The sequence below is a fragment of the Pelodiscus sinensis genome, chromosome 1, assembly GCF_052426305.1.
Source record: "Pelodiscus sinensis isolate ZL-2025 chromosome 1, ASM5242630v1, whole genome shotgun sequence".
In the NCBI taxonomy this organism is placed as follows: Eukaryota; Metazoa; Chordata; order Testudines; family Trionychidae; genus Pelodiscus; species Pelodiscus sinensis.
Genome location: NC_143052.1, coordinates 191,951,602 through 191,963,638, shown reverse-complemented (window position 1 = coordinate 191,963,638; position 12,037 = coordinate 191,951,602). Strand labels below are relative to the sequence as shown.

The following is a 12,037-nucleotide window of genomic DNA, read 5'->3' as shown; positions in this document are numbered from 1 at the left end:
TGTGTTCGGACTAAAGCCCTTACTCCGAACTAACGTTACTCCTCAAAAAAAATGAGGAGTAACGTTAAATAAAAAACAAAATCAATATCTTAGATGCCTGTATAGAAATGCAAGGAGAATGAGAAATAAGCAGGAAGAACTTGAAGTTCTAATAAATCAACATGACTATGACATAGCTGGCATCACAGAGACTTGGTGGGATAATACACATGATTGGAATATTTGTATAGAAGGGTACAGCTTGATCAGGAAGGATAAGAAGCGGGGAAAGGGAGGAGATAAGAACATAACATAAGAACAGCCGTAGTGGGTCAGACCAAAGGTCCATCTAGCCCAGTAGCCTGTCTGCCGACAGTGGCCAGGACCAGATGCCCCAGAGAGGGTGGACCAAAGACAATTATCAAGCAATTTGTCTCCTGCCATCCTTCTCCAGCCTCTGACAATTAGAGGCCAGGGACACCATTTCTATCCCCTGTCTAACAGCCTTTTATGGAACTAATCTCCATGAAATTATCTAGCTTCTCTTTAAACTCTGTTATAGTTCTAGCCTTCACAGCCTCCTCTGGCAAGGAGTTCCACAGGTTGACTATACGCTGTGTGAAGAAGAACTTTCTTTTTTTAGTTTTAAACCTGCTACCCATTAACTTCATTTGGTGTCCTCTAATTCTTCTATTATGGGAACTAAAAAATAACTTTTCTTTATTCACCCTCTCCACACCACTCATGATTTTATATACCTCTATCATATCCCCCCTCTGTCTCCTCTTTTCTAAACTGAAAAGTCACAGTTGCTTTAACCTCTCTTCTTATGGGACCCATTCCAAACCCCTAATCATTTTAGTTGCCCTTTTCTGAACCCTTTCCAAGGCCAAAATATCTTTTTTGAGGTGAAGAAAACACATCTGTACACAGTATTCAAGATGTGGGCGTATCATAGTTTTAAACAGGGGGGCTACGTCTAGACTGGCCCCTTCTCCGGAAGAGGCATGCAAAGCAGGCAAGTCAGAATAGGGAAATCCGTGGGGGATTTAAATATCCCCCGCGGGATTTAAATAAACATGGCCGCCGCTTTTTTTCCGGCTTGGGGAAAAGAACTTGAAAGTTTGCAACATGAAAGTAGGAATAAGAGATCCTCCGGAAAAGGGCTTTATTCCGGAGGATCACGCCAGTCTAGACGCTCTTTTCTGGCTTTTCCCCAAGCCGGAAAAAAAGCAGCAGCCATATTTATTTAAATCCCGCGGGGGATATTTAAATCCCTCGCGGATTTCCCTATTCTGACTTGCGTGTTTTGCATGCTTCTTCTGGAGAAGGGGCCACTCTAGATGTAGCCAAGCAGTAAGATATTCTGGGTCTTATTTTCTGTCCCTTTCTTAATAATTCCTAGCATCCTATTTGCCTTTTTGACCGCCGCTGCACACTGTGTGGAAGTTTTCAGAGAACTATCCACGATATCTCCAAGAACTTTCCTGATTTGTCATAGCCAAATTAGCCCCCATCATACTGTACGTATAGTTGGGATTATTTTTTCCAATGTACTTTACTTTACACTTATCCGCATTAAATTTCATTTGCCATTTTGTTGCCCAATCACTCAGTTTGGTGAGATTTTTTTGGAGTCCCTCACAGTCTGCTTCTGTCTTGACTATCCTAAACAGTTTGGTATAATCCGCAAACTTTACCACCTCACTGCTTATCCCTTTCTCCAGATCATTTATGAATAAGTTGAACAGGATTGGTCCCAGGACTGACCCCTGGGGGACACCACGGCTACGTCTACACTGGCCCCTTTTCCGGAAGGGGCATGTAAATTTCACCAGTCGTCGTAGGGAAATCCGCGGGGGATTTAAATATCCCCCGTGGCATTTAAATAAAAATGTCCGCCGCTTTTTTCCGGCTTTTAAAAAAGCCGGAAAAGAGCGTCTACACTGGCCCCGATCCTCCGGAAAAAGTGCCCTTTTCCGGAGGCTCTTATTCCTACTTCCTTTTCCGGAGGATCGGGGCCAGTGTAGACGCTCTTTTCCGGCTTTTTTAAAAGCCGGAAAAAAGCGGCGGACATTTTTATTTAAATGCCGCGGGGGATATTTAAATCCCCCGCGGATTTCCCTACGACGACTGGTGAAATTTACATGCCCCTTCTGGAAAAGGGGCCAGTGTAGACGAGCCCCACTAGTTTCCCCTGTCCATTCTGAAAATTTACCATTTATTCCTACCCTTTGTTTCCTGTCTTTTAACCAGTTTTCAATCCATGAAAGGACCTTTCCTCCTATCCCATGGCAATATAATTTACATAAGAGCCTTTGGTGAGGGATCTTGTCAAAGGCTTTCTAAAAATCTAAGTATACTATATCTACTGGATCCCCCTTGTCCGCATGTTTGTTAACCCCTTCAAAGAACTCTAAGGGTATGTCTACACTACCCTCCTAATTCGAACTAGGAGGGTAATATAGGCATACCGCACTTGCAAATGAAGCCCGGGATTTGAATTTGCATGAAGCTGGCTGGCGCCATTTTTAAATGCCGGCAGTTCGAACCCCGTGCTGCGCGGCTACACGCAGCACGGAATAACTAGTTCAGATTAGGCTTCCTAATCCGAACTAGCTGTACTCCTCATTCCACGAGGAGTACAGCTAGTTCAGATTAGGAAGCCTAATCCGAACTAGCTACTCCGTGCCGCGTGTAGCCGCGTGGCACGGGGTTCGAACTGCCGGCATTTAAAAATGGCGCCTGCCGGCTTCATGCAAATGAAGCCCGGGAAATTCAAATCCCGGGCTTCATTTGCAAGTGCGGTATGCCTACATTACCCTCCTAATTCGAATTAGGAGGGTAGTGTAGACATACCCTAATAGATTAGTAAAACATGATTTCCCTTTACAGAAACCATGTTGACTTTTGTCCAACAAATTATGTTCTTCTACATGCCTCACAATTTTATTCTTTACTATTGTTTCGGCTAATTTGCCTGGTACTGAAGTTAGACTTACCGGTCTGTAATTGCCAGGATCGCCTCTAGAGCCCTTTTTAAATATTGGTGTCACGTTGGCTACCTTCCAGTCATTAGGTACGGAAGCCGATTTAAAGGATAGGTTACAAACCACAGATAATAGCTCAGTAATTTCCCATTTGAGTTCTTTTAGAACCCTTGGATGAATGCCATCCGGTCCCGGAGATTTGTTAACATTACGTTTTTCTATTTGTACCAAAACCTCCTCTAATGACACTTCAATCCGGGACAGTTCCTCAGATTCATCACCCACAAAGGACGGTGCAGATTCAGGAATCTCCCCAACGTCCTCAGCTGTGAAGACTGAAGCAAAGAAATCATTTCATTTCTCCACAATGGCTTTATCATCCTTGATTGTTCCTTTTATAATTCGATCATCTAGGGGACCCACAGGTTTTTTAGCAGGCTTCCTGCTTCTAATGTACTTAAAAAACATTTTGTTATTTCTTTTTGAGTTTTGGCTAGCTGTTCCTCAAAATCTTTTTTTGCTTTTCTTATTACATTTTTACACTTGATTTGACATTGTTTATGTTCCTTTCTATTTATCTCACTATGATTGGACTTCCACTTCTTAAAAGATACCTTTTTGTCCCTCACTGCTTCTTTTACGTGGTGGTTAAGCCACGGTGACTCTTTTTTAGGTCTCTTGCTATGTTTTTTAATTTGGGGTATACATTTAAGTTTGGCCTCTATTATGGTGTCTTTAAAAAGTTTCCAAGCAGCTTGCAGGGATTTTGCTCTAGTCATTGTGCCTTTTAATTTCTGTTTAACTAACCTCCTCATTTTTGTGTAATTCCCCTTTTTGAAATTAAATGCCAGGGTGCTGGACTGCTGAGGTTTTCTTCCCACCACAGGAATGTTAAATGTTATTATATTATGGTCACTGTTCCCAAGCGGTCCTGTAACAGTTATCTCCTGGACCTGATCCTGCACTCCACTCAGGACTAAATCGAGAATTGCCTCTCCCCTTGTGGGTTCCTGCACCAGCTGCTCCAAGAAGCAGTCATTTAAGCCATTGAGAAATTTTATCTCTGCTTCTCCTCCTGAGGTGACATGTATCCAGTCAATATGGGGATAATTAAAATCCCCCATTATTATAGAGTTATTTATTTTGGTAGCCTTTCTAACCTCCCTCAGCATTTCAATGTCAGTATCGCTGTCCCGGTCAGATGGTCAGTAATATATCCCTACTGCTAATGTCTTCTTATTGGAGCATGGAATTACTATCCATAGTTATTCTATGGAACATGTTGATTCATTTAATATTTTTATTTCATTTGATTCTACATTATCTTTCACATACAGTGCCACTCCGCCACCCACCTGTCCTGCTCTATCCTTTAGATATATTTTATATCCTGGTATGATTGTGTCCCATAGATTTTCCTCATTCCACCAGGTTTCAGTGATGCCTATTATGTCAATCTCCTCTTTTAATACGAGGTACTCTAGTTCACCCATCTTATTAGTCAGACTCCTAGCATTTGTGTAGAAGCACTTTAAAAATTTGTCACTGCTTATTTATAGACTCATAGAGTCATAGACTTTAAGGTCAGAAGGGACCATTATGATCATCTAGTCTGACCCCCTGCACAGTGCAGGCCACAAAATCACACCCACCCCTCCTAGAATAATCCTCTCACCTATAGCTCAGATATTGAAGCCTTCAAATACTTTGAAGACCCCAAGATGCAAAGAATCCTCTAGCTGTGATCTGTACCCCATGCTACAGGGGAAGGCAAAAAACCTCCAGGGCCTCTGCCAATCTATCCTGAAGGAAAATTCCTTCCCGACCCCAAATATGGCGATCAGCTAAACCCTGAGCATGTGGGCAAGACTCATCAGCCAGACACCCAGAAAGTTCTCTATAGTAACTCCTATCATCCCTCCATTGACCTATTTCCCACTGATAATGAATGGTCAATTAGTTACCAAGATCATGTTATCTCATCAAACCATCCCCTTCATAAACCCATCTAGTTTAATCTTGAAACCAGATAGATTTTTTGCCCCCACTATTTCCCTTGGAAGGCTGTTCTAGAACCTCACTCCTCTAATGTTTAGAAACCTTCATCTAATCTCAAGTCTAAACTTCCTACTAGCCAGCTTATATCCATTTGTTCTTGTGCCCACATTGGTATTAAACTTCAATAATTCCTCTTCCTCCCTGGTATTTATCCCTCTAATATATTTAAAAAATGCAATCATGTCTCCCCCTCAGCCTTCTTTTGGTTAAAGTAAACAAGCCAAGCTTCTTGAGTCTCCTTTCATAAGACAGGTTTTCCATTCCTCGGATCATCCTAGTGGCCCTTCTTTGTACCTGTTCCAGTTTGAATTCATTCTTCTTAAACATGGGAGACCAGAACTGCACACAGTATTCCAAATGGGGTCTCACCAATGCCTTGTATAATGGCACTAACACCTCCTTATCCCTACTGGAAATACCTCGCCTAATACATCCCAAGATCGTATTAGCCTTTTTCACGGCCATATCACAATGGCGGCTCATTGTCATTCTATAATCAACCAGGACTCCGAGGTCCTTCTCCTCCTCCATTACTTCCAACTGATGTGTCCCCAGCTTAAAACTAAAATTCTTGTTATTAATCCCTAAATGCATAACCTTACACTTCTCACTATTAAATTTCAGCCTATTGCTATCACTCCAATTTACAAGGTCATCCAGATCTTCCTGTATGATATCCCGATCCTTTTCTGAATTGGCAATAGCTCCCAACTTTGTGTCATCCGCAAATTTTATTAGGACACTTCCACTTTTGGTGCCAAGATCAGCAATAAAAAGATTAAATAAAATTGGCCCTAAAACTGATACCTGAGGAACTCCGCTATTAACCTTCCTCCAACCTGACAGTTCACCTTTCAATATGACCCACTGTAGTCTCCCCTTTAACCAGTTGCTTATCCACCTCTCAACTTTCATATTAATCCCTATCTTTTCCAATTTAACCAATAATTCCCCATGTGGTACTGTATCAAATGCCTTGCTAAAGTCGATGTAGATTAGATCCACTGCATTTCCTTTATCTAAAAAATCTGTTACTTTCTCATAAAAGGAGATCAGGTTTGTTTGGCACGATCTACCTTTTGTAAAACCATGTTGTAATTTGTCCCAATTGCCATTAGCCTCAATGTCTCTAACTACTTTCTCCTTCAAAATTTTTTCCAGGATCTGTATTTGTCTGCTCTTCCCTGATGCATTGGATTTCTTTATATGCGGTTATTTGTCTGCTCTGGCCCATGGTTTGTCCTCTCCCCTCCTCTCTTTCTGACTATAGTTTAGAGAATCTCTATCAATGGATTCTCCTCTAGGAGAAGTCTCCCTCCGATTTACGTTCATCTCCGCACCAATCGGCATTCCCCCATCTCTTAGTTTAAAAACTGCTCTACGGCCTTTTTAATGTTTAGTACCAGCAGTCTGGTTCCACCCTGGTTTAGGTGGAGCCCATTCTTCCTGTATAGGCTCCCCCTCTCCCAATAGTGTCCCCAGTTCCTAATAAATCCAAACCCTTCCTCCCTACACCATCGTCTCATCCACGCATTGAGACTCTGAAGCTCTGCCTGCCTACCTAGCCCTGCACGTGGAACTGGAAGCATTTCCGAGAATGCCACCATAGAGGTCCTGGATTTCAGTCTCTTTCCTAGCAGCCTAAATTTGGCCTCCAGGACATTTCTCCTACCCTTCCCTACGTCATTGGTACCTACATGTACCACGACCACCGGCTCCTCCCCAGCACTACATATAAGTCTATCTAGATGCCTCGAGAGATCTGCAATCTTCACACCAGGCAGGCAAGTGACCATACGGTTCTCCCAGTCATCACAAACCCAACTGTCTATGTTTCTAACGATCGAATCACCCACTACTAACACCTGCCTCTTCCTAACAACTGGTATTCCCTCCCCCTCAGAGGTATCCTCAGTGCGAGATGATACCGCAACACCCTCTGAAAGGAGGGTCCCAACTACGGGATGGTTTCCCTCTGCTCCCATTGAATGCTCTGTTCCCTTGAGACTTGCATCCTCCTTAAGAGCACTGGGGCTCTCAGAGTGGAGGTGGGACAGTACAACAATGTCCCGGAAAGTCTCATCAACATATTTCTCTACCTCCCTTAGCTTCTCCAGTTCAGCCACCCTGGCCTCCAAAGCCTGAACTCAGTCTCTGAGGGTCAGGAGCTCCTTGCAACGGGTGCACACATATGCCACCCGCCCACAGGGCAGGTAATCATACATGTTACACTCAACGCAATAAACAGGATCGCCCCCGCTCTGCTGCTGGGCTTCTGTCTCCATTTTTCTTATGAATAAGTTTAAGTATAAACTGGACTTCTTTTTAAATCTCTGGAATATAGATTATTAAGAAATTATGTTTAAAGAAGGTCAGAAGTCACTAATGCCCTCTAACCTCCCTCTCCAAACTCCCTGTTAGCTGCTGCTGGTTGCAAGCTCCCTGGTCACTGACTCACAGGCTTATAAAGCTTTGGTAGCCCCTCCCCCTGGCTGAGGCTCAGCCAATTAACAGAGGCTTCTAGATTTCAAACCTTTTAGAAGCTCCTTCAAACCAACCAACCAACCAACCAGACAAACACAGGCTCAGCACACAGCAAATAACCCCCCCCCACACACACACACACACAAACACACACTACAGACAACCATTTACTACAAGGGTCCCGTATTTACTCCTCTTTTACCTGGAGAACTCCCTCTCAGCTGCTCCTGTAGTGCCAGTAGTCTTGTTCCACCCTGGTTTAGGTAGAGCACATGCTTCCTGTATAGGCTCCCCCTCTCCCAAAAGTGTCCCCAGTTCCTAATAAATCCAAACCCCTCTTCCCTACACCATCGTCTCATCCACTCATTGAGGGTATGTCTACACTACCCTCCTAGTTCGAACTAGGAGGGTAATGTAGGCATACCGCACTTGCAAATGAAGCCCGGGATTTGAATTTCCCGGGCTTCATTTGCATAAGCGGGGCTCCACCATTTTTAAATCCCGCTCGTTCGAACCCTGTGCCGCACGGCTACACGCGGCATGAACTAGGTAGTTCGAACTAGGCTTCCTAGTTTGAACTACCGTTATTCCTCATTCCACATTACGAGGAGTTACTCGTACCGTTACGAGGAGTAATGATAGTTCGAACTAGGAAGCCTAGTTCGAACTACCTAGTTCGTGCCGCGTGTAGCCGTGCGGCACAGGGTTCGAACGAGCAGGGATTTAAAAATGGCGGAGCCCCGCTTATGCAAATGAAGCCCAGGAAATTCAAATCTCGGGCTTCATTTGCAAGTGCGGTATGCCTACATTACCCCGCTAGTTTGAACTAGCAGGGTAGTGTAGACATACCCTGAGACTCTGAAGCTCTGCCTGCCTACCTGGCCCTGCGTGTGGAACTGGAAGCATTTCCGAGAATGCCACCATAGAGGTCCTGGATTTCAGTCTCTTTCCTAGCAACCTAAATTTGGCCTCCAAGACATGTGTCCTACCCTTATATATCAAGATGTTGCCTTATATATAAAAAATGTATATACTTGGACTGAGGTGGAGATGGACGTAGGACACAGACTTGATCAAAGTCTCAGGGTTAGATTAAAAGGGGTAAAAAACAAAGGTGATGTCATGCTAGGTGTCTACTTCAGACCACCTACCCAGGCAGAAGAGGTGGATGAGGCTTTTTTTAAACAACTAACAAAATCATCCAGAGCACAGCATTTGGTGGTGAAGGGGGACTTCAACTATTCAGATATCTGTTGGGAAACTAATAAAGCAGGGCACAGATTATCCAGTAAGTTGTTGGACTACATTGGAGACAATTTTTTATTTCAGAAGGTTGTGAAAGCTACTGGGGGGAAGCTGTTCTAGATTTGAATTTAAAAAACAGGGAGAAACTGGTTGAGAATTTGAAAGTGGAAGGCAGCTTAGGTAGAAGTGATAATGCAATCATAGAGTTCATGATTCTAAGGAATGGTAGAAGGGAGAACAGCAAAATAGAGATAATGGATTTCAGGAAGGCTGATTTTAGTATAGTCAGAGAAATGGTAGGTAAAGTGCCATGGGAAGCAAGATTAAGAGAAAAAACAAATTCCACTATGTAGAAAAGATAGAAAGTATGGTAGGAGACCATTTTGGCTTAACCAGAAGATCTTACATGATCTAAAAATCAAAAAGGAGTTGCAAGGATGCAGGGACAAGATTAGAAAGGTGAAGGCACAAAATGAGCTCAATCTAGCTAGAGATTTAAAGGGTACAAGAAAACATTCTATATTTGCTATACTAGAAGCAAGAGGATGACCAAGGATTGGGAAGGCCCATTGCTCAGTGAAGAGGGAGAAACAATAACAGGAAACTTGGAAATGGCAGAGGTGATTAACGACTTCTTTGTTTCAGCTTTTGTCAAGAAAATTGATGGTGACAGGATGCCTAAAATAGTGAATGCTAGTGGAAACCAGGAAGGTTTAGAAGTTAAAATAAAAAAGAAAAAGTTAAAAATTACTTAGAAAAGTTAGATGTCTTCAGGTCACCAAGACCCAATGAAATGCATTCTAGAATACTCAAGGAGCTGACAGAGGAGGCATCTGAGCCTTTAACAATCATCTTTGAAAAGTCATGGAAGTTGAGAGAGATTCCAGAGGACTAGAAAAGGGCAAATATAGTGCCATCTATAAAAAGGGAAATAAGAACAATCCGGGAAACTATAGACCAATCAGTTTAACTTCTATGCCAGAAAAGATAATGGAGCATATATTTAAGGCATTCATCTGCCATCAACTGGAAGATAATAAGGTGATAGGTAATAATTGAAACACTGTCAAATCTGTGTTGCTGGTATCAAAGTTGTCTGGTTTGATTAGAAAGGAAAACATTGAGCTAGAACGTTGGAAATCTTGAAATCTGACAGAAAATTCTGGTGCAAGTTCTTGCATGTATATTCTAATCTCAGCCACACTGACATTATGATGTTTCTACAGTTCTTTAAGATGTTGAAAATAGCGGGACATTGACACCTTGACCTTCCAAGAAAAAAAGGCAAGTTTTGCAACAGTGTCTTCCATGTCACTTGGCCTCTGATGATAGGACAAGAAGCAATGGGTTTAAATTGCAGCAAAGGAGATTTAGATTGGACATTAGGGAAAACGTCTTAACTATCAGAGTGGTTAAGCACTGGAATAAATTGCTGGGAGTTTGTGGAATCTCCATCACTAGAGATACTTCTTAGAAGTTTGGCTAGACATCTATCAGGCATGATCTAGATGGTGCTTAGTCCTGTAATGAAGGCAGGGGACTGGACTTGATGATCTCTCATGGTCCCTTCTAGTTCTAGTATTCTATAATTCTATTCTATGTGTATTTCACATGTTCATCATGTATGAATTATCAGCCATTAAAACCAATATCTCACTTTGATCTGGAGATAGATTCCTGTAACATTGAAATCTTGACTGTCCTCACTGGGAAGCAACTTAGTCCCAAGTCTTGGCCTGTCCTCCTGAACAGCATGCTATTCCGTACTGACTGCTTTCCAATCTACCTGGCATGCTTGCCACACTAATTCCATGCTGAGAGTAGGGCTGCGGTTTGTGGTGTATTACACAGCAATATTTCAGTATGGTTACATTCCTCATAGCATTTTGATGCAAATGTTTGCCAAATGGAAAAAAGCAATGGTCAGCTTTGGTTAGGCAATTGCAAACCATGGATAGGCCATTTCAGATGTTTCCATACAAACAATTTTCCTAACCATAGTTGTATTCAGTATCCTATCTGGAGAATGCTGTGGAACTGATTTTCCACTGCCTTACACTTTGTATTGTCATTTATATCTATGCAAAGTGGGGCTAAATGCTATCATTTTGATCATGTTAGTATTGTAAACCCTCTTTTATTGACTTATGAACCAGATTTTTATAAAGTCTATAGCTTTCCTATGAGTCAGGTTTTCCATAATACTTTGGGAATCGTGCTAAAAAGAGAACTTGCTGGGCTGCTAGAACTTATCAGCTTAAGAGGTGCATTTTGGCAAAGCATTATACTAACAACAATTACAAAAGCTTTTATTAGTGACATTTACGTACTGAAAAGGTATAAGTCAATAATAGATGTCTGATTGTGTAGAAATTTACTGGAAAATATGCTAAAAATATGTCTGTCTGTGAAAAGGAGGAAATACTAGGTATTAACTTGTACATAGCTCCTCTATAAAAACATTAAGCCCTCAGCCAAATTTAGAACTAAAGAGTACAAGCTACCTGTCACTGACTGCAGGATTGGTTCTCACAGACTGCAGTAATTATACTCTTTCTGTTATGTGCTAATTAACTAATTAATTATTAAATTCAATCAAGCTGACCGAGTCTGAGGTCTCTTTAATATCTGACTAGATATGACCATTACTAAAACCCTAGTTGGTAATAAATAGCTAACACTGTGCACAAATGTACATGGCAATACAAAGTATAAAAGATATTAGATAAGCAGGCCCCATATACCAGCCTGGTATGTGCACACAATCACACAGCGACAAAAGGTGAAACGGGCAAGAAAGGGCTAAGATTTGTTGTGTTAATTTAGACGGAATATACAAGCCAAAGGTGTCCAATACACGATGTTAAACAAAGTTCAGAGTTTGGTTTATGGAGACCTCAGCCTCCTTTGTACTATGGCAAACATCCCATTTAGTATCTTCTGAGCCTTTGATTAAAGATACAGGAAAGAAGTATTTTTTTTTATTTACAGTAAAATACGAAGTATTAAATCAGGGTTTTTTAATTTTATTTTATTAACCTTTCCTGTTCCCTTTCCTTTTAGCTGGAGAGCATTTGAGAAGGAACTTCTTCCCCCTATTTTAGATGGCATTAAAGATGTGATAACTGTACCCAAAAGGACAAGAAAAGAAGTTAAATGAGATGGGCTGGAACTGTCAATGCTGTTGCGGTTCAAGTCAGTTTTAAAAGGAAAAACCCCCCTAGTTTGACAGGATCTTAGATGCTATTAAAAATGGTAAGCTGGGTCAAATGGGCTAGTGT

The 12,037-nt window shown here is 41.9% G+C and overlaps 1 long non-coding RNA gene across 1 annotated transcript in view; it reads right to left on the bottom strand.

Annotated features, from left to right (window-relative positions):
• Nucleotides 1–12,037, bottom strand: part of LOC102450964 (uncharacterized) — an 88,523-nt gene that overhangs the window by 44,519 nt on the left and 31,967 nt on the right. The gene's annotated exons all lie outside the window — the stretch shown is intronic.